This window comes from Pleurodeles waltl, chromosome 4_1 (genome assembly GCF_031143425.1).
Source record: "Pleurodeles waltl isolate 20211129_DDA chromosome 4_1, aPleWal1.hap1.20221129, whole genome shotgun sequence".
Taxonomy (NCBI): Eukaryota; Metazoa; Chordata; class Amphibia; order Caudata; family Salamandridae; genus Pleurodeles; species Pleurodeles waltl.
In genome coordinates, this window is record NC_090442.1 from 53,680,404 (window position 1) to 53,702,426 (window position 22,023).

A 22,023-nucleotide genomic window follows, 5' to 3' on the forward strand; every position below is an offset into this window, starting at 1 on the left:
GGGACATCAAGTCCTGAATTAAAACACAGCTGTCTGGCTTTGCTCTTAGAGCTCTCGCTTTGCCTGCGTGACATGCTCTATCTCAACATTTCTATCTTCTCTCATCTCTTCACCTCTAGTCATTTCCACCAATAGGACTGGAAACGGGACACCAAGCCTTCTACTTTAACCACAGGCGTACTGAGGGCCAATAAAAGGCACAGAAGCATTTCTTGATCCGGGGCTGAGAACTGCATTCACAGGGACCTCGTGGCGCAACGGTAGCGCGGCTGACTCCAGATCAGAAGGTTGCGTGTTAAAATCACGTCGGGGTCACTCTTTGACATTTTTTTCCCCACCAAGTCTATATCTCTGACTTCTAAAGCAAAGCCAAAAGAAGGGCGCTTTGCATTGGCCGGGAATCGAACCCGGGCCTCCCGCGTGGCAGGCGAGAATTCTACCACTGAACCACCAATGCTTCACTTACATAGGCTGAGCAGAGAGCCCTGCCGTAGACAGTAGTGATGAGGCCCATGCATTTGCATGGGACACCTATGAACAAAGTTTGCATGGCAAGCCTTGGACTGCCAAACGTTCACATGCTGATGGCAGGAATCAGATGCAGGAGACTGAAACTATGAATGTTTCTGCTTTTGCTAAGGACAGTGGTTTGGGGCCAGTGTTGTGCTTGACAGAGCACGACATCAGCCTGCTCTCTGGCTGCTCCCGGGAGAAGTGGCTGACAGAAAGCACCCTCCAGACCACCAGCAATCTTGTGTTTCACAACATGCCACTGTCACTGGACTTTCCTTCTGGGAAAGCCTAGTCACTGACCTGGCCAGATTCCCTGTCCTCCCCAAAATCCTGGGGAGAAACGGGCAGAGTTCTGCGCCCTGCGCCCTCTTTCGCGTCCCTAACGCGCTCCCAATGCGCCCTACAGCCCTGGTCGGGCACAGCCCTGGTCGGGCTCATACCACTGGGGCCTCTGCCGAGGAAGAGCCCCGGAAGCCTAGGGCCAGGCCTATTGCACAGGCATCTTAGACCAGGCCATTCCGGGATTGCTGTGTTTCACGTCCTGCCCTTCAACACTCCTGGCAGGGATTTCCCTGAGAACCCTCATGTCTCTGCCCTCCCAGGAGGCTGTGGTTCTATGCAAAATAGGGGGTGCACCACGGGCCGTCCCCTTTCCTCTCTCTCGCCAATATCTTTCACCAAAGCTGAGCCCTGCAGGTAAATGTATCTATCTGGCTGAGGGGCCAGGGAGGGCCTTTGCCTGCAGTCTTACAAGCCAGAGTGCAGAGAAGGCAGCAACTCTGGGACCGGGACTCTGCTCAAAGACATATCTAACATGCCACAGTGGAGCTGAGATGGGCAAGACACGTGTCTCACAGGCTGGCAGCACACCAAGACAGTGGCAGGAAACTATGCTAACAAGGAAAGAGAAAAGTCACGTGTCTCGTGGCCTTCCCACCATTAGACAGTAGTCTGCACAAGAAAACATCCAACAGTGACAGGACAACCAAGCAAATGACAAACGCCGTGCTGAATAAAGTCATCTTACATGACATTTCGTACAAAGGCCCAGATCATGGGGATGATCGCGCAGCAGAAGCAGCAAGTATCAGAGCCACCGAACCTGGGGTGAGTTACACGAGGAGAAAGGGCGACATGGGGACAGGGGCTATGGGCTCAGGGAACAGCTACCACAATGCAACCTCGGGTGTGGGGATGCCACTCATTGCGGGTACTGCCCTGGGATTTCCTTTTAGAAAGAATCGCTGGTTAAAGTGTAGAGCACAAAAAACCCTACTCCTCGATTACACTATTAGATAACATCCTTTAACTGCCCCACCCACCCTGTGTGAGTCTCACCCACTTCCCGCCTGCTCCCTCTAGTCTGAGAGTTGTATCTCCACAAAAAACACACAATGGGGCTCAATGAGCTGCTCATGTCTGACATGGACACCTAAGCAGTGCTGGATTCACAACCTGAAAGCCTGCAAAGGAAAGTGTGCCCGGCAGAAGATAAGTTGCCTGGCAACTCAGAACCTTCTTCTAAGAGAAGTAAGACATGTCACAATGGAGTCTAAGCCTACCTGTCTTATGCCAGGACCTTAGAGCTGCAGGCAGGAGCACAAAGGTAAAAACATATATTGAGTCCCAACACGCTCACTGCGGTGGTTGGTCTCTGTGGCGCAATCGGTTAGCGCGTTCGGCTCTTAACTGAAAGGTTGGTGGTTCAAGCCCACCCAAGGGCGTAGGCTTTTGCCTACATCATGTCCTGAATTAAAACACAGCTGTCTGGCTTTGCTCTTAGAGCTCTCGCTTTGCCTGCGTGACATGCTCTATCTCAACATTTCTATCTTCTCTCATCTCTTCACCTCTAGTCATTTCCACCAATAGGACTGGAAACGGGACATCAAGTCCTGAATTAAAACACAGCTGTCTGGCTTTGCTCTTAGAGCTCTCGCTTTGCCTGCGTGACATGCTCTATCTCAACATTTCTATCTTCTCTCATCTCTTCACCGCTAGTCATTTCCACCAATAGGACTGGAAACGGGCCACCAAGCCTTCTACTTTAACCACAGGCGTACTGAGGGCCAATAAAAGGCACAGAAGCATTTCTTGATCCGGGGCTGAGAACTGCATGCACAGGGACCTCGTGGCTCAACGGTAGCGCGGCTGACTCCAGATCAGAAGGTTGCGTGTTCAAATCACGTCGGGGTCACTCTTTGACATTTTTTTCCCCACCAAGTCTATATGTCTGACTTCTAAAGCAAAGCCAAGAGAAGGGCACTTTGCATTGGCCGGGAATCGAACCCGGGCCTACCGCGTGGCAGGCGAGAATTCTACCACTGAACCACCAATGCTTCACTTACATAGGCTGAGCAGAGAGCCCTGCCGTAGACAGTAGTGATGAGGCCCATGCATTCGCATGGGACACCTATGAACAAAGTTTGCATGGCAAGCCTTGGACTGCCAAACGTTCACATGCTGATGGCAGGAATCAGATGCAGGAGACTGAAACTATGAATGTTTCTGCTTTTGCTAAGGACAGTGGTTTGGGGCCAGTGTTGTGCTTGACAGAGCACGACATCAGCCTGCTCTCTGGCTGCTCCCGGGAGAAGTGGCTGACAGAAAGCACCCTCCAGACCACCAGCAATCTTGTGTTTCACAACATGCCACTGTCACTGGACTTTCCTTCTGGGAAAGCCTAGTCACTGACCTGGCCAGATTCCCTGTCCTCCCCAAAATCCTGGGGAGAAACGGGCAGAGTTCTGCGCCCTGCGCCCTCTTTCGCGTCCCTAACGCGCTCCCAACGCGCCCTACAGCCTGGTCGGGCACAGCCCTGGTCGGGCTCATACCACTGGGGCCTCTGCCGAGGAAGAGCCCCGGAAGCTAGGGCCAGGCCTATTGCACAGGCATCTTAGACCAGGCCATTCCGGGATTGCTGTGTTTCACGTCCTGCCCTTCAACACTCCTGGGAGGGCTTTCCCTGAGAACCCTCATGTCTCTGCCCTCCCAGGAGGCTATGGTTCTATGCAAAATAGGGGGTGCACCACGGGCCGTCCCCTTTCCTCTCTCTCGCCAATATCTTTCACCAAAGCTGAGCCCTGCAGGTAAATGTATCTATCTGGCTGAGGGGCCAGGGAGGGCCTTTGCCTGCAGTCTTACAAGCCAGAGTGCAGAGAAGGCAGCAACTCTGGGACCGGGACTCTGCTCAAAGACATATCTAACATGCCACAGTGGAGCTGAGATGGGCAAGACACGTGTCTCACAGGCTGGCAGCACACCAAGACAGTGGCAGGAAACTATGCTAACAAAGAAAGAGAAAAGTCACGTGTCTCGTGGCCTTCCCACCATTAGACAGTAGTCTGCGCAAGAAAACATCCAACAGTGACAGGACAACCAAGCAAATGACAAACGCCGTGCTGAATAAAGTCATCTTACATGACATTTCGTACAAAGGCCCAGATCATGGGGATGATCGCGCAGCAGAAGCAGCAAGTATCAGAGCCACCGAACCTGGGGTGAGTTACACGAGGAGAAAGGGCGACATGGGGACAGGGGCTATGGGCTCAGGGAACAGCTACCACAATGCAACCTCGGGTGTGGGGATGCCACTCATTGCGGGTACTGCCCTGGGATTTCCTTTTAGAAAGAATCGCTGGTTAAAGTGTAGAGCACAAAAAACCCAACTCCTCGATTACACTATTAGATAACATCCTTTAACTGCCCCACCCACCCTGTGTGAGTCTCACCCACTTCCCGCCTGCTCCCTCTAGTCTGAGATTTGTATCTCCACAAAAAACACACAGTGGGGCTCAATGAGCTGCTCATGTCTGACATGGACACCTAAGCAGTGCTGGATTCACAACCTGAAAGCCTGCAAAGGAAAGTGTGCCCGGCAGAAGATAAGCTGCCTGGCAACTCAGAACCTTCTTCTAAGAGAAGTAAGACATGTCACAATGGAGTCTAAGCCTACCTGTCTTATGCCAGGACCTTAGAGCTGTAGGCAGCAGCACAAAGGTAAAAACATATATTGAGTCCCAACACGCTCACTGTGGTGGTTGGTCTCTGTGGCGCAATCGGTTAGCGTGTTCGGCTGTTAACCGAAAGGTTGGTGGTTCAAGCCCACCCAGGGACGTATGCTTTTGCCTACATCAAGTCCTGAATTAAAACACAGCTGTCTGGCTTTGCTCTTAGAGCTCTCGCTTTGCCTGCGTGACATGCTCTATCTCAACATTTCTATCTTCTCTCATCTCTTCACCTCTAGTCATTTCCACCAATAGGACTGGAAACGGGACATCAAGTCCTGAATTAAAACACAGCTGTCTGGCTTTGCTCTTAGAGCTCTCGCTTTGCCTGCGTGACATGCTCTATCTCAACATTTCTATCTTCTCTCATCTCTTCACCTCTAGTCATTTCCACCAATTGGACTGGAAACGGGACACCAAGCCTTCTACTTTAACCACAGGCGTACTGAGGGCCAATAAAAGGCACAGAAGCATTTCTTGTCCGGGGCTGTGACCTGCATGCACAGGGACCTCGTGGCGCAATGGTAGCGCGTCTGACTCCAGATCAGAAGGTTGTGTGTTCAAATCACGTCGGGGTCACTCTTTGACATTTTTTTCCCCACCAAGTCTATATCTCTGACTTCAAAAGCAAAGCCAAAAGAAGGGTGCTTTGCATTGGCCGGGAATCGAACCCGGGCCTCCCGCGTGGCAGGCGAGAATTCTACCACTGAACCACCAATGCTTCACCTACATAGGCTGAGCAGAGAGCCCTGCCGTAGACAGTAGTGACGAGGCCCATGCATTCGCATGGGACACCTATGAACAAAGTTTGCATGGCAAGCCTTGGACTGCCAAACGTTCACATGCTGATGGCAGGAATCAGATGCAGGAGACTGAAACTATGAATGTTTCTGCTTTTGCTAAGGACAGTGGTTTGGGGCCAGTGTTGTGCTTGACAGAGCACGACATCAGCCTGCTCTCTGGCTGCTCCCGGGAGAAGTGGCTGACAGAAAGCACCCTCCAGACCACCAGCAATCTTGTGTTTCACAACATGCCACTGTCACTGGACTTTCCTTCTGGGAAAGCCTAGTCACTGACCTGGCCAGATTCCCTGTCCTCCCCAAAATCCTGGGGAGAAACGGGCAGAGTTCTGCGCCCTGCGCCCTCTTTCGTGTCCATAACGCGCTCCCAACGCGCCCTACAGCCCTGGTCGGGCACAGCCCTGGTCGGGCTCATACCACTGGGGCCTCTGCCGAGGAAGAGCCCCGGAAGCCTAGGGCCAGGCCTATTGCACAGGCATCTTAGACCAGGCCATTCCGGGATTGCTGTGTTTCACGTCCTGCCCTTCAACACTCCTGGGAGGGCTTTCCCTGAGAACCCTCATGTCTCTGCCCTCCCAGGAGGCTATGGTTCTATGCAAAATAGGGGGTGCACCACGGGCCGTCCCCTTTCCTCTCTCTCGCCAATATCTTTCACCAAAGCTGAGCCCTGCAGGTAAATGTATCTATCTGGCTGAGGGGCCAGGGAGGGCCTTTGCCTGCAGTCTTATAAGCCAGAGTGCAGAGAAGGCAGCAGCTCTGGGACCGGGACTCTGCTCAAAGACATATCTAACATGCCACAGTGGAGCTGAGATGGGCAAGACACGTGTCTCACAGGCTGGCAGCACACCAAGACAGTGGCAGGAAACTATGCTAACAAGGAAAGAGAAAAGTCACGTGTCTCGTGGCCTTCCCACCATTAGACAGTAGTCTGCGCAAGAAAACATCCAACAGTGACAGGACAACCAAGCAAATGACAAACGCCGTGCTGAATAAAGTCATCTTACATGACATTTCGTACAAAGGCCCAGATCATGGGGATGATCGCGCAGCAGAAGCAGCAAGTATCAGAGCCACCGAACCTGGGGTGAGTTACACGAGGAGAAAGGGCGACATGGGGACAGGGGCTATGGGCTCAGGGAACAGCTACCACAATGCAACCTCGGGTGTGGGGATGCCACTCATTGCGGGTACTGCCCTGGGATTTCCTTTTAGAAAGAATCGCTGGTTAAAGTGTAGTGCACAAAAAACCCAACTCCTCGATTACACTATTAGATAACATCCTTTAACTGCCCCACCCACCCTGTGTGAGTCTCACCCACTTCCCGCCTGCTCCCTCTAGTCTGAGAGTTGTATCTCCACAAAAAACACACAGTGGGGCTCAATGAGCTGCTCATGTCTGGCATGGACACCTAAGCAGTGCTGGATTCACAACCTGAAAGCCTGCAAAGGAAAGTGTGCCCGGCAGAAGATAAGCTGCCTGGCAACTCAGAACCTTCTTCTAAGAGAAGTAAGACATGTCACAATGGAGTCTAAGCCTACCTGTCTTATGCCAGGACCTTAGAGCTGCAGGCAGGAGCACAAAGGTAAAAACATATATTGAGTCCCAACACGCTCACTGCGGTGGTTGGTCTCTGTGGCGCAATCGGTTAGCGCGTTCAGCTGTTAATCGAAAGGTTGGTGGTTCAAGCCCACCCAGGGACGTATGCTTTTGCCTACATCAAGTCCTGAATTAAAACACAGCTGTCTGGCTTTGCTCTTAGAGCTCTCGCTTTGCCTGCGTGACATTCTCTATCTCAACATTTCTATCTTCTCTCATCTCTTCACCTCTAGTCATTTCCACCAATAGGACTGGAAACGGGACATCAAGTCCTGAATTAAAACACAGCTGTCTGGCTTTGCTCTTAGAGCTCTCGCTTTGCCTGCGTGACATGCTCTATCTCAACATTTCTATCTTCTCTCATCTCTTCACCTCTAGTCATTTCCACCAATAGGACTGGAAACGGGACACCAAGCCTTCTACTTTAACCACAGGCGTACTGAGGGCCAATAAAAGGCACAGAAGCATTTCTTGATCCAGGGCTGAGAACTGCATGCACAGGGACCTCGTGGCGCAACGGTAGCGCGTCTGACTCCAGATCAGAAGGTTGTGTGTTCAAATCACGTCGGGGTCACTCTTTGACATTTTTTTCCCCACCAAGTCTATATCTCTGACTTCTAAAGCAAAGCCAAAAGAAGGGCGCTTTGCATTGGCCGGGAATCGAACCCGGGCCTCCCGCGTGGCAGGCAAGAATTCTACCACTGAACCACCAATGCTTCACTTACATAGCCTGAGCAGAGAGCCCTGCCGTAGACAGTAGTGACGAGGCCCATGCATTCGCATGGGACACCTATGAACAAAGTTTGCATGGCAAGCCTTGGACTGCCAAACGTTCACATGCTGATGGCAGGAATCAGATGCAGGAGACTGAAACTATGAATGTTTCTGCTTTTGCTAAGGACAGTGGTTTGGGGCCAGTATTGTGCTTGACAGAGCATGACATCAGCCTGCTCTCTGGCTGCTCCCGGGAGAAGTGGCTGACAGAAAGCACCCTCCAGACCACCAGCAATCTTGTGTTTCACAACATGCCACTGTCACTGGACTTTCCTTCTGGGAAAGCCTAGTCACTGACCTGGCCAGATTCCCTGTCCTCCCCAAAATCCTGGGGAGAAACGGGCAGAGTTCTGCGCCCTGCGCCCTCTTTCGCGTCCCTAACGCGCTCCCAACGCGCCCTACAGCCCTGGTCGGGCACAGCCCTGGTCGGGCTCATACCACTGGGGCCTCTGCCGAGGAAGAGCCCCGGAAGCCTAGGGCCAGGCCTATTGCACAGGCATCTTAGACCAGGCCATTCCGGGATTGCTGTGTTTCACGTCCTGCCCTTCAACACTCCTGGGAGGGCTTTCCCTGAGAACCCTCATGTCTCTGCCCTCCCAGGAGGCTGTGGTTCTATGCAAAATAGGGGGTGCACCACGGGCCGTCCCCTTTCCTCTCTCTCGCCAATATCTTTCACCAAAGCTGAGCCCTGCAGGTAAATGTATCTATCTGGCTGAGGGGCCAGGGAGGGCCTTTGCCTGCAGTCTTATAAGCCAGAGTGCAGAGAAGGCAGCAGCTCTGGGACCGGGACTCTGCTCAAAGACATATCTAACATGCCACAGTGGAGCTGAGATGGGCAAGACACGTGTGTCACAGGCTGGCAGCACACCAAGACAGTGGCAGGAAACTATGCTAACAAGGAAAGAGAAAAGTCACGTGTCTCGTGGCCTTCCCACCATTAGACAGTAGTCTGCGCAAGAAAACATCCAACAGTGACAGGACAACCAAGCAAATGACAAACGCCGTGCTGAATAAAGTCATCTTACATGACATTTCGTACAAAGGCCCAGATCATGGGGATGATCGCGCAGCAGAAGCAGCAAGTATCAGAGCCACCGAACCTGGGGTGAGTTACACGAGGAGAAAGGGCGACATGGGGACAGGGGCTATGGGCTCAGGGAACAGCTACCACAATGCAACCTCGGGTGTGGGGATGCCACTCATTGCGGGTACTGCCCTGGGATTTCCTTTTAGAAAGAATCGCTGGATAAAGTGTAGTGCACAAAAAAACCAACTCCTCGATTACACTATTAGATAACATCCTTTAACTGCCCCACCCACCCTGTGTGAGTCTCACCCACTTCCCGCCTGCTCCCTCTAGTCTGAGAGTTGTATCTCCACAAAAAACACACAGTGGGGCTCAATGAGCTGCTCATGTCTGACATGGACACCTAAGCAGTGCTGGATTCACAACCTGAAAGCCTGCAAAGGAAAGTGTGCCCGGCAGAAGATAAGCTGCCTGGCAACTCAGAACCTTCTTCTAAGAGAAGTAAGACATGTCACAATGGAGTCTAAGCCTACCTGTCTTATGCCAGGACCTTAGAGCTGCAGGCAGGAGCACAAAGGTAAAAACATATATTGAGTCCCAACACGCTCAATGCAGTGGTTGGTCTCTGTGGCGCAATCGGTTAGCGTGCTCGGCTGTTAACCAAAAGGTTGGTGGTTCAAGCCCACCCAGGAACGTATGCTTTTGCCTACATCAAGTCCTGAATTAAAACACAGCTGTCTGGCTTTGCTCTTAGAGCTCTCGCTTTGCCTGCGTGACATGCTCTATCTCAACATTTCTATCTTCTCTCATCTCTTCACCTCTAGTCATTTCCACCAATAGGACTGGAAACGGGACACCAAGCCTTCTACTTTAACCACAGGCGTACTGAGGGCCAATAAAAGGCACAGAAGCATTTCTTGATCCGGGGCTGAGAACTGCATGCACAGGGACCTCATGGCGCAACGGTAGCGCGTCTGACTCCAGATCAGAAGTTTGCGTGTTCAAATCACGTCGGGGTCACTCTTTGACATTTTTTTCCCCACCAAGTCTATATCTCTGACTTCTAAAGCAAAGCCAAAAGAAGGGCGCTTTGCATTGGCCGGGAATCGAACCAGGGCCTCCCGCGTGGCAGGCGAGAATTCTACCACTGAACCACCAATGCTTCACTTACATAGGCTGAGCAGAGAGCCCTGCCGTAGACAGTAGTGATGAGGCCCATGCATTCGCATGGGACACCTATGAACAAAGTTTGCATGGCAAGCCTTGGACTGCCAAACGTTCACATGCTGATGGCAGGAATCAGATGCAGGAGACTGAAACTATGAATGTTTCTGCTTTTGCTAAGGACAGTGGTTTGGGGCCAGTGTTGTGCTTGACAGAGCACGACATCAGCCTGCTCTCTGGCTGCTCCCGGGAGAAGTGGCTGACAGAAAGCACCCTCCAGACCACCAGCAATCTTGTGTTTCACAACATGCCACTGTCACTGGACTTTCCTTCTGGGAAAGCCTAGTCACTGACCTGGCCAGATTCCCTGTCCTCCCCAAAATCCTGGGGAGAAACGGGCAGAGTTCTGCGCCCTGCGCCCTCTTTCGCGTCCCTAACGCGCTCCCAACGCGCCCTACAGCCCTGGTCGGGCACAGCCCTGGTCGGGCTCATACCACTGGGGCCTCTGCCGAGGAAGAGCCCCGGAAGCCTAGGGCCAGGCCTATTGCACAGGCATCTTAGACCAGGCCATTCCGGGATTGCTGTGTTTCACGTCCTGCCCTTCAACACTCCTGGGAGGGCTTTCCCTGAGAACCCTCATGTCTCTGCCCTCCCAGGAGGCTATGGTTCTATGCAAAATAGGGGGTGCACCACGGGCCGTCCCCTTTCCTCTCTCTCGCCAATATCTTTCACCAAAGCTGAGCCCTGCAGGTAAATGTATCTATCTGGCTGAGGGGCCAGGGAGGGCCTTTGCCTGCAGTCTTATAAGCCAGAGTGCAGAGAAGGCAGCAGCTCTGGGACCGGGACTCTGCTCAAAGACATATCTAACATGCCACAGTGGAGCTGAGATGGGCAAGACACGTGTCTCACAGGCTGGCAGCACACCAAGACAGTGGCAGGAAACTATGCTAACAAGGAAAGAGAAAAGTCACGTGTCTCGTGGCCTTCCCACCATTAGACAGTAGTCTGCGCAAGAAAACATCCAACAGTGACAGGACAACCAAGCAAATGACAAACGCCGTGCTGAATAAAGTCATCTTACATGACATTTCGTACAAAGGCCCAGATCATGGGGATGATCGCGCAGCAGAAGCAGCAAGTATCAGAGCCACCGAACCTGGGGTGAGTTACACGAGGAGAAAGGGCGACATGGGGACAGGGGCTATGGGCTCAGGGAACAGCTACCACAATGCAACCTCGGGTGTGGGGATGCCACTCATTGCGGGTACTGCCCTGGGATTTCCTTTTAGAAAGAATCGCTGGTTAAAGTGTAGTGCACAAAAAAACCAACTCCTCGATTACACTATTAGATAACATCCTTTAACTGCCCCACCCACCCTGTGTGAGTCTCACCCACTTCCCGCCTGCTCCCTCTAGTCTGAGAGTTGTATCTCCACAAAAAACACACAGTGGGGCTCAATGAGCTGCTCATGTCTGACATGGACACCTAAGCAGTGCTGGATTCACAACCTGAAAGCCTGCAAAGGAAAGTGTGCTCGGCAGAAGATAAGCTGCCTGGCAACTCAGAACCTTCTTCTAAGTGAAGTAAGACATGTCACAATGGAGTCTAAGCCTACCTGTCTTATGCCAGGACCTTAGAGCTGCAGGCAGGAGCACAAAGGTAAAAACATATATTGAGTCCCAACACGCTCACTGCGGTGGTTGGTCTCTGTGGCGCAATCGGTTAGCACGTTCGGCTGTTAACCGAAAGGTTGGTGGTTCAAGCCCACCCAGGGACGTATGCTTTTGCCTACATCAAGTCCTGAATTAAAACACAGCTGTCTGGCTTTGCTCTTAGAGCTCTCGCTTTGCCTGCGTGACATGCTCTATCTCAACATTTCTATCTTCTCTCATCTCTTCACCTCTAGTCATTTCCACCAATAGGACTGGAAACGGGACATCAAGTCCTGAATTAAAACACAGCTGTCTGGCTTTGCTCTTAGAGCTCTCGCTTTGCCTGCGTGACATGCTCTATCTCAACATTTCTATTTTCTCTCATCTCTTCACCTCTAGTCATTTCCACCAATAGGACTGGAAACGGGACACCAAGCCTTCTACTTTAACCACAGGCGTACTGAGGGCCAATAAAAGGCACAGAAGCATTTCTTGATCCGGGGCTGAGAACTGCATGCACAGGGACCTCGTGGCGCAACGGTAGCGCGTCTGACTCCAGATCAGAAGGTTGTGTGTTCAAATCACGTCGGGGTCACTCTTTGACATTTTTTCCCCCACCAAGTCTATATCTCTGACTTCTAAAGCAAAGCCAAAAGAAGGGCGCTTTGCATTGGCTGGGAATCGAACCCGGGCCTTCCGCGTGGCAGGCGAGAATTCTACCACTGAAACACCAATGCTTCACTTACATAGCCTGAGCAGAGAGCCCTGCCGTAGACAGTAGTGACGAGGCCCATGCATTCGCATGGGACACCTATGAACAAAGTTTGCATGGCAAGCCTTGGACTGCCAAACGTTCACATGCTGATGGCAGGAATCAGATGCAGGAGACTGAAACTATGAATGTTTCTGCTTTTGCTAAGGACAGTGGTTTGGGGCCAGTGTTGTGCTTGACAGAGCACGACATCAGCCTGCTCTCTGGCTGCTCCCGGGAGAAGTGGCTGACAGAAAGCACCCTCCAGACCACCAGCAATGTTGTGTTTCACAACATGCCACTGTCACTGGACTTTCCTTCTGGGAAAGCCTAGTCACTGACCTGGCCAGATTCCCTGTCCTCCCCAAAATCCTGGGGAGAAACGGGCAGAGTTCTGCGCCCTGCGCCCTCTTTCGCGTCCCTAACGCGCTCCCAACACGCCCTACAGCCCTGGTCGGGCACAGCGCTGGTCGGGCTCATACCACTGGGGCCTCTGCCGAGGAAGAGCCCCGGAAGCCTAGGGCCAGGCCTATTGCACAGGCATCTTAGACCAGGCCATTCCGGGATTGCTGTGTTTCACGTCCTGCCCTTCAACACTCCTGGGAGGGCTTTCCCTGAGAACCCTCATGTCTCTGCCCTCCCAGGAGGCTGTGGTTCTATGCAAAATAGGGGGTGCACCACGGGCCGTCCCCTTTCCTCTCTCTCGCCAATATCTTTCACCAAAGCTGAGCCCTGCAGGTAAATGTATCTATCTGGCTGAGGGGCCAGGGAGGGCCTTTGCCTGCAGTCTTACAAGCCAGAGTGCAGAGAAGGCAGCAACTCTGGGACCGGGACTCTGCTCAAAGACATATCTAACATGCCACAGTGGAGCTGAGATGGGCAAGACACGTGTCTCACAGGCTGGCAGCACACCAAGACAGTGGCAGGAAACTATGCTAACAAGGAAAGAGAAAAGTCACGTGTCTCGTGGCCTTCCCACCATTAGACAGTAGTCTGTGCAAGAAAACATCCAACAGTGACAGGACAACCAAGCAAATGACAAACGCCGTGCTGAATAAAGTCATCTTACATGACATTTCGTACAAAGGCCCAGATCATGGGGATGATCGTGCAGCAGAAGCAGCAAGTATCAGAGCCACCGAACCTGGGGTGAGTTACACGAGGAGAAAGGGCGACATGGGGACAGGGGCTATGGGCTCAGGGAACAGCTACCACAATGCAACCTCGGGTGTGGGGATGCCACTCATTGCGGGTACTGCCCTGGGATTTCCTTTTAGAAAGAATTGCTGGTTAAAGTGTAGAGCACAAAAAACCCAACTCCTCGATTACACTATTAGATAACATCCTTTAACTGCCCCACCCACCCTGTGTGAGTCTCACCCACTTCCCGCCTGCTCCCTCTAGTCTGAGAGTTGTATCTCCACAAAAAACACACAGTGGGGCTCAATGAGCTGCTCATGTCTGACATGGACACCTAAGCAGTGCTGGATTCACAACCTGAAAGCCTGCAAAGGAAAGTGTGCCCGGCAGAAGATAAGCTGCCTGGCAACTCAGAACCTTCTTCTAAGAGAAGTAAGACATGTCACAATGGAGTCTAAGCCTACCTGTCTTATGCCAGGACCTTAGAGCTGCAGGCAGGAGCACAAAGGTAAAAACATATATTGAGTCCCAACACGCTCACTGCGGTGGTTGGTCTCTGTGGCGCAATCGGTTAGCGCGTTCGGCTGTTAACCGAAAGGTTGGTGGTTCAATCCCACCCAGGGACGTATGCTTTTGCCTACATCAAGTCCTGAATTAAAACACAGCTGTCTGGCTTTGCTCTTAGAGCTCTCGCTTTGCCTGCGTGACATGCTCTATCTCAACATTTCTATCTTCTCTCATCTCTTCACCTCTAGTCATTTCCACCAATAGGACTGGAAACGGGACATCAAGTCCTGAATTAAAACACAGCTGTCTGGCTTTGCTCTTAGAGCTCTCGCTTTGCCTGCGTGACATGCTCTATCTCAACATTTCTATCTTCTCTCATCTCTTCACCTCTAGTCATTTCCACCAATAGGACTGGAAACGGGACACCAAGCCTTCTACTTTAACCACAGGCGTACTGAGGGCCAATAAAAGGCACAGAAGCATTTCTTGATCCGGGGCTGAGAACTGTGTGCACAGGGACCTCGTGGGGCACCGGTAGCGCGTCTGACTCCAGATCAGAAGGTTGTGTGTTCAAATCACGTCGGGGTCACTCTTTGACATTTTTTTCCCCACCAAGTCTATATCTCTGACTTCTAAAGCAAAGCCAAAAGAAGGGCGCTTTGCATTGGCCGGGAATCGAACCCGGGCCTCCCGCGTGGCAGGCGAGAATTCTACCACTGAACCACCAATGCTTCACTTACATAGCCTGAGCAGAGAGCCCTGCCGTAGACAGTAGTGACGAGGACCATGCATTCGCATGGGACACCTATGAACAAAGTTTGCATGGCAAGCCTTGGACTGCCAAACGTTCACATGCTGATGGCAGGAATCAGATGCAGGAGACTGAAACTATGAATGTTTCTGCTTTTGCTAAGGACAGTGGTTTGGGGCCAGTGTTGTGCTTGACAGAGCACGACATCAGCCTGCTCTCTGGCTGCTCCCGGGAGAAGTGGCTGACAGAAAGCACCCTCCAGACCACCAGCAATCTTGTGTTTCACAACATGCCACTGTCACTGGACTTTCCTTCTGGGAAAGCCTAGTCACTGACCTGGCCAGATTCCCTGTCCTCCCCAAAATCCTGGGGAGAAACGGGCAGAGTTCTGCGTCCTCTTTCGCGTCCCTAACGCGCTCCCAACGCGCCCTACAGCCCTGGTCGGGCACAGCGCTGGTCGGGCTCATACCACTGGGGCCTCTGCCGAGGAAGAGCCCCGGAAGCCTAGGGCCAGGCCTATTGCACAGGCATTTTAGACCAGGCCATTCCGGGATTGCTGTGTTTCACGTCCTGCCCTTCAACACTCCTGGGAGGGCTTTCCCTGAGAACCCTCATGTCTCTGCCCTCCCAGGAGGCTGTGGTTCTATGCAAAATAGGGGGTGCACCACGGGCCGTCCCCTTTCCTCTCTCTCGCCAATATCTTTCACCAAAGCTGAGCCCTGCAGGTAAATGTATCTATCTGGCTGAGGGGCCAGGGAGGGCCTTTGCCTGCAGTCTTACAAGCCAGAGTGCAGAGAAGGCAGCAACTTTGGGACCGGGACTCTGCTCAAAGACATATCTAACATGCCACAGTGGAGCTGAGATGGGCAAGACACGTGTCTCACAGGCTGGCAGCACACCAAGACAGTGGCAGGAAACTATGCTAACAAGGAAAGAGAAAAGTCACGTGTCTCGTGGCCTTCCCACCATTAGACAGTAGTCTGCGCAAGAAAACATCCAACAGTGACAGGACAACCAAGCAAATGACAAACGCCGTGCTGAATAAAGTCATCTTACATGACATTTCGTACAAAGGCCCAGATCATGGGGATGATCGCGCAGCAGAAGCAGCAAGTATCAGAGCCACCGAACCTGGGGTGAGTTACACGAGGAGAAAGGGCGACATGGGGACAGGGGCTATGGGCTCAGGGAACAGCTACCACAATGCAACCTCGGGTGTGGGGATGCCACTCATTGCGGGTACTGCCCTGGGATTTCCTTTTAGAAAGAATCGCTGGTTAAAGTGTAGAGCACAAAAAACCCAACTCCTCGATTACACTATTAGATAACATCCTTTAACTGCCCCACCCACCCTGTGTGAGTCTCACCCACTTCCCGCCTGCTCCCTCTAGTCTGAGAGTTGTATCTCCACAAAAAACACACAGTGGGGCTCAATGAGCTGCTCATGTCTGACATGGACACCTAAGCAGTGCTGGATTCACAACCTGAAAGCCTGCAAAGGAAAGTGTGCCCGGCAGAAGATAAGCTGCCTGGCAACTCAGAACCTTTTTCTAAGAGAAGTAAGACATGTCACAATGGAGTCTAAGCCTACCTGTCTTATGCCAGGACCTTAGAGCTGCAGGCAGGAGCACAAAGGTAAAAACATATATTGAGTCCCAACACGCTCACTGCGGTGGTTGGTCTCTGTGGTGCAATCGGCTAGCGAGTTCGGCTGTTAACCGAAAGGTTGGTGGTTCAAGCCCACCCAGGGACGTATGCTTTTGCCTACATCAAGTCCTGAATTAAAACACAGCTGTCTGGCTTTGCTCTTAGAGCTCTCGCTTTGCCTGCGTGACATGCTCTATCTCAACATTTCTATCTTCTCTCATCTCTTCACCTCTAGTCATTTCCACCAATAGGACTGGAAACGGGACATCAAGTCCTGAATTAAAACACAGCTGTCTGGCTTTGCTCTTAGAGCTCTCGCTTTGCCTGCGTGACATGCTCTATCTCAACATTTCTATTTTCTCTCATCTCTTCACCTCTAGTCATTTCCACCAATAGGACTGGAAACGGGACACCAAGCCTTCTACTTTAACCACAGGCGTACTGAGGGCCAATAAAAGGCACAGAAGCATTTCTTGATCCGGGGCTGAGAACTGCATACACAGGGACCTCGTGGAGCAATGGTAGCGCGTCTGACTCCAGATCAGAAGGTTGTGTGTTCAAATCACGTCGGGGTCACTCTTTGAAAAAAAATTCCCCACCAAGTCTATATCTCTGACTTCTAAAGCAAAGCCAAAAGAAGGGCGCTTTGCATTGGCCGGGAATCGAACCCGGGCCTCCCGCGTGGCAGGCGAGAATTCTACCACTGAACAACCAATGCTTCACTTACATAGGCTGAGCAGAGAGCCCTGCCGTAGACAGTAGTGATGAGGCCCATGCATTTGCATGGGACACCTATGAACAAAGTTTGCATGGCAAGCCTTGGACTGCCAAACGTTCACATGCTGATGGCAGGAATCAGATGCAGGAGACTGAAACTATGAATGTTTCTGCTTTTGCTAAGGACAGTGGTTTGGGGCCAGTGTTGTGCTTGACAGAGCACGACATCAGCCTGCTCTCTGGCTGCTCCCGGGAGAAGTGGCTGACAGAAAGCACCCTCCAGACCACCAGCAATCTTGTGTTTCACAACATGCCACTGTCACTGGACTTTCCTTCTGGGAAAGCCTAGTCACTGACCTGGCCAGATTCCCTGTCCTCCCCAAAATCCTGGGGAGAAACGGGCAGAGTTCTGCGCCATGCGCCCTCTTTCGCGTCCCTAACGCGCTCCCAACGCGCCCTACAGCCCTGGTCGGGCACAGCGCTGGTCGGGCTCATACCACTGGGGCCTCTGCCGAGGAAGAGCCCCGGAAGCCTAGGGCCAGGCCTATTGCACAGGCATCTTAGACCAGGCCAATCCGGGATTGCTGTGTTTCACGTCCTGCCCTTCAACACTCCTGGGAGGGCTTTCCCTGAGAACCCTCATGTCTCTGCCCTCCCAGGAGGCTGTGGTTCTATGCAAAATAGGGGGTGCACCACGGGCCGTCCCCTTTCCTCTCTCTCGCCAATATCTTTCACCAAAGCTGAGCCCTGCAGGTAAATGTATCTATCTGGCTGAGGGGCCAGGGAGGGCCTTTGCCTGCAGTCTTACAAGCCAGAGTGCAGAGAAGGCAGCAACTCTGGGACCGGGACTCTGCTCAAAGACATATCTAACATGCCACAGTGGAGCTGAGATGGGCAAGACACGTGTCTCACAGGCTGGCAGCACACCAAGACAGTGGCAGGAAACTATGCTAACAAGGAAAGAGAAAAGTCACGTGTCTCGTGGCCTTCCCACCATTAGACAGTAGTCTGCGCAAGAAAACATCCAACAGTGACAGGACAACCAAGCAAATGACAAACGCCGTGCTGAATAAAGTCATCTTACATGACATTTCGTACAAAGGCCCAGATCATGGGGATGATCGCGCAGCAGAAGCAGCAAGTATCAGAGCCACCGAACCTGGGGTGAGTTACACGAGGAGAAAGGGCGACATGGGGACAGGGGCTATGGGCTCAGGGAACAGCTACCACAATGCAACCTCGGGTGTGGGGATGCCACTCATTGCGGGTACTGCCCTGGGATTTCCTTTTAGAAAGAATCGCTGGTTAAAGTGTAGAGCACAAAAAACCCAACTCCTCGATTACACTATTAGATAACATCCTTTAACTACCCCACCCACCCTGTGTGAGTCTCACCCACTTCCCGCCTGCTCCCTCTAGTCTGAGAGTTGTATCTCCACAAAAAACACACAGTGGGGCTCAATGAGCTGCTCATGTCTGACATGGACACCTAAGCAGTGCTGGATTCACAACCTGAAAGCCTGCAAAGGAAAGTGTGCCCGGCAGAAGATAAGCTGCCTGGCAACTCAGAACCTTTTTCTAAGAGAAGTAAGACATGTCACAATGGAGTCTAAGCCTACCTGTCTTATGCCAGGACCTTAGAGCTGCAGGCAGGAGCACAAAGGTAAAAACATATATTGAGTCCCAACACGCTCACTGCGGTGGTTGGTCTCTGTGGCGCAATCGGCTAGCGCGTTCGGCTGTTAACCGAAAGGTTGGTGGTTCAAGCCCACCCAGGGACGTATGCTTTTGCCTACATCAAGTCCTGAATTAAAACACAGCTGTCTGGCTTTGCTCTTAGAGCTCTCGCTTTGCCTGTGTGACATGCTCTATCTCAACATTTCTATCTTCTCTCATCTCTTCACCTCTAGTCATTTCCACCAATAGGACTGGAAACGGGACATCAAGTCCTGAATTAAAACACAGCTGTCTGGCTTTGCTCTTAGAGCTCTCGCTTTGCCTTCGTGACATGCTCTATCTCAACATTTCTATCTTCTCTCATCTCTTCACCTCTAGTCATTTCCACCAATAGGACTGGAAACGGGACACCAAGCCTTCTACTTTAACCACAGGCGTACTGAGGGCCAATAAAAGGCACAGAAGCATTTCTTGATCCGGGGCTGAGAACTGCATGCACAGGGACCTCGTGGCGCAACGGTAGCGCGTCTGACTCCAGATCAGAAGGTTGTGTGTTCAAATCACGTCGGGTCACTCTTTGACATTTTTTTCCCCACCAAGTCTATATCTCTGACTTCTAAAGCAAAGCCAAAAGAAGGGCGCTTTGCATTGGCCGGGAATCGAACCCGGGCCTCCCGCGTGGCAGGCGAGAATTCTACCACTGAACCACCAATGCTTCACTTACATAGCCTGAGCAGAGAGCCCTGCCGTAGACAGTAGTGACGAGGCCCATGCATTCGCATGGGACACCTATGAACAAAGTTTGCATGGCAAGCCTTGGACTGCCAAACGTTCACATGCTGATGGCAGGAATCAGATGCAGGAGACTGAAACTATGAATGTTTCTGCTTTTGCTAAGGACAGTGGTTTGGGGCCAGTATTGTGCTTGACAGAGCACGACATCAGCCTGCTCTCTGGCTGCTCCCGGGAGAAGTGGCTGACAGAAAGCACCCTCCAGACCACCAGCAATCTTGTGTTTCACAACATGCCACTGTCACTGGACTTTCCTTCTGGGAAAGCCTAGTCACTGACCTGGCCAGATTCCCTGTCCTCCCCAAAATCCTGGGGAGAAACGGGCAGAGGTCTGCGCCCTGCGCCCTCTTTCGCGTCCCTAACGCGCTCCCAACGCGCCCTACAGCCCTGGTCGGGCACAGCCCTGGTCGGGCTCATACCACTGGGGCCTCTGCCGAGGAAGAGCCCCGGAAGCCTAGGGCCAGGCCTATTGCACAGGCATCTTAGACCAGGCCATTCCGGGATTGCTGTGTTTCACGTCCTGCCTTTCAACACTCCTGGGAGGGCTTTCCCTGAGAACCCTCATGTCTCTGCCCTCCCAGGAGGCTGTGGTTCTATGCAAAATAGGGGGTGCACCACGGGCCGTCCCCTTTCTTCTCTCTCGCCAATATCTTTCACCAAAGCTGAGCCCTGCAGGTAAATGTATCTATCTGGCTGAGGGGCCAGGGAGGGCCTTTGCCTGCAGTCTTATAAGCCAGAGTGCAGAGAAGGCAGCAGCTCTGGGACCGGGACTCTGCTCAAAGACATATCTAACATGCCACAGTGGAGCTGAGATGGGCAAGACACGTGTGTCACAGGCTGGCAGCACACCAAGACAGTGGCAGGAAACTATGCTAACAAGGAAAGAGAAAAGTCACGTGTCTCGTGGCCTTCCCACCATTAGACAGTAGTCTGCGCAAGAAAACATCCAACAGTGACAGGACAACCAAGCAAATGACAAACGCCGTGCTGAATAAAGTCATCTTACATGACATTTCGTACAAAGGCCCAGATCATGGGGATGATCGCGCAGCAGAAGCAGCAAGTATCAGAGCCACCGAACCTGGGGTGAGTTACACGAGGAGAAAGGGCGACATGGGGACAGGGGCTATGGGCTCAGGGAACAGCTACCACAATGCAACCTCGGGTGTGGGGATGCCACTCATTGCGGGTACTGCCCTGGGATTTCCTTTTAGAAAGAATCGCTGGTTAAAGTGTAGTGCACAAAAAAAACAACTCCTCGATTACACTATTAGATAACATCCTTTAACTGCCCCACCCACCCTGTGTGAGTCTCACCCACTTCCCGCCTGCTCCCTCTAGTCTGAGAGTTGTATCTCCACAAAAAACACACAGTGGGGCTCAATGAGCTGCTCATGTCTGACATGGACACCTAAGCAGTGCTGGATTCACAACCTGAAAGCCTGCAAAGGAAAGTGTGCCCGGCAGAAGATAAGCTGCCTGGCAACTCAGAACCTTCTTCTAAGAGAAGTAAGACATGTCACAATGGAGTCTAAGCCTACCTGTCTTATGCCAGGACCTTAGAGCTGCAGGCAGGAGCACAAAGGTAAAAACATATATTGAGTCCCAACACGCTCACTGCGGGGGTTGGTCTCTGTGGCGCAATCGGTTAGCGTGCTCGGCTGTTAACCGAAAGGTTGGTGGTTCAAGCCCACCCAGGGACGTATGCTTTTGCCTACATCAAGTCCTGAATTAAAACACAGCTGTCTGGCTTTGCTCTTAGAGCTCTCGCTTTGCCTGCGTGACATGCTCTATCTCAACATTTCTATCTTCTCTCATCTCTTCACCTCTAGTCATTTCCACCAATAGGACTGGAAACGGGACACCAAGCCTTCTACTTTAACCACAGGCGTATTGAGGGCCAATAAAAGGCACAGAAGCATTTCTTGATCCGGGGCTGAGAACTGCATGCACAGGGACCTCGTGGCGCAACGGTAGCGCGTCTGACTCCTGATCAGAAGTTTGCGTGTTCAAATCACGTCGGGGTCACTCTTTGACATTTTTTTCCCCACCAAGTCTATATCTCTGACTTCTAAAGCAAAGCCAAAAGAAGGGCGCTTTGCATTGGCCGGGAATCGAACCCGGGCCTCCCGCGTGGCAGGCGAGAATTCTACCACTGAACCACCAATGCTTCACTTACATAGGCTGAGCAGAGAGCCCTGCCGTAGACAGTAGTGATGAGGCCCATGCATTCGCATGGGACACCTATGAACAAAGTTTGCATGGCAAGCCTTGGACTGCCAAACGTTCACATGCTGATGGCAGGAATCAGATGCAGGAGACTGAAACTATGAATGTTTCTGCTTTTGCTAAGGACAGTGGTTTGGGGCCAGTGTTGTGCTTGACAGAGCACGACATCAGCCTGCTCTCTGGCTGCTCCCGGGAGAAGTGGCTGACAGAAAGCACCCTCCAGACCACCAGCAATCTTGTGTTTCACAACATGCCACTGTCACTGGACTTTCCTTCTGGG

At 52.1% G+C, this 22,023-nt stretch overlaps 7 non-coding genes across 7 annotated transcripts; 2 read left to right on the forward strand and 5 right to left on the reverse strand.

Moving 5' to 3' along the window:
• Positions 1 to 386: 386 nt before the first annotated feature.
• On the reverse strand, positions 387 to 457 carry TRNAG-GCC (transfer RNA glycine (anticodon GCC)). The gene has a single exon. It is a non-coding gene; the product is annotated as a tRNA-Gly (tRNA).
• Positions 458 to 5,167: 4,710 nt separating this feature from the next.
• On the reverse strand, positions 5,168 to 5,238 carry TRNAG-GCC (transfer RNA glycine (anticodon GCC)). The gene has a single exon. It is a non-coding gene; the product is annotated as a tRNA-Gly (tRNA).
• An 8,737-nt stretch (positions 5,239 to 13,975) lies between these two features.
• TRNAN-GUU (transfer RNA asparagine (anticodon GUU)) lies at positions 13,976 to 14,049 on the forward strand. Its single transcript has one exon. It is a non-coding gene; the product is annotated as a tRNA-Asn (tRNA).
• Positions 14,050 to 14,590: 541 nt separating this feature from the next.
• Positions 14,591 to 14,661, reverse strand: TRNAG-GCC (transfer RNA glycine (anticodon GCC)). Its single transcript has one exon. It is a non-coding gene; the product is annotated as a tRNA-Gly (tRNA).
• A 4,705-nt stretch (positions 14,662 to 19,366) lies between these two features.
• On the reverse strand, positions 19,367 to 19,437 carry TRNAG-GCC (transfer RNA glycine (anticodon GCC)). The gene has a single exon. It is a non-coding gene; the product is annotated as a tRNA-Gly (tRNA).
• A 2,033-nt stretch (positions 19,438 to 21,470) lies between these two features.
• On the forward strand, positions 21,471 to 21,542 carry TRNAR-CCU (transfer RNA arginine (anticodon CCU)). The gene has a single exon. It is a non-coding gene; the product is annotated as a tRNA-Arg (tRNA).
• A 71-nt stretch (positions 21,543 to 21,613) lies between these two features.
• Positions 21,614 to 21,684, reverse strand: TRNAG-GCC (transfer RNA glycine (anticodon GCC)). Its single transcript has one exon. It is a non-coding gene; the product is annotated as a tRNA-Gly (tRNA).
• Positions 21,685 to 22,023: the final 339 nt, after the last annotated feature.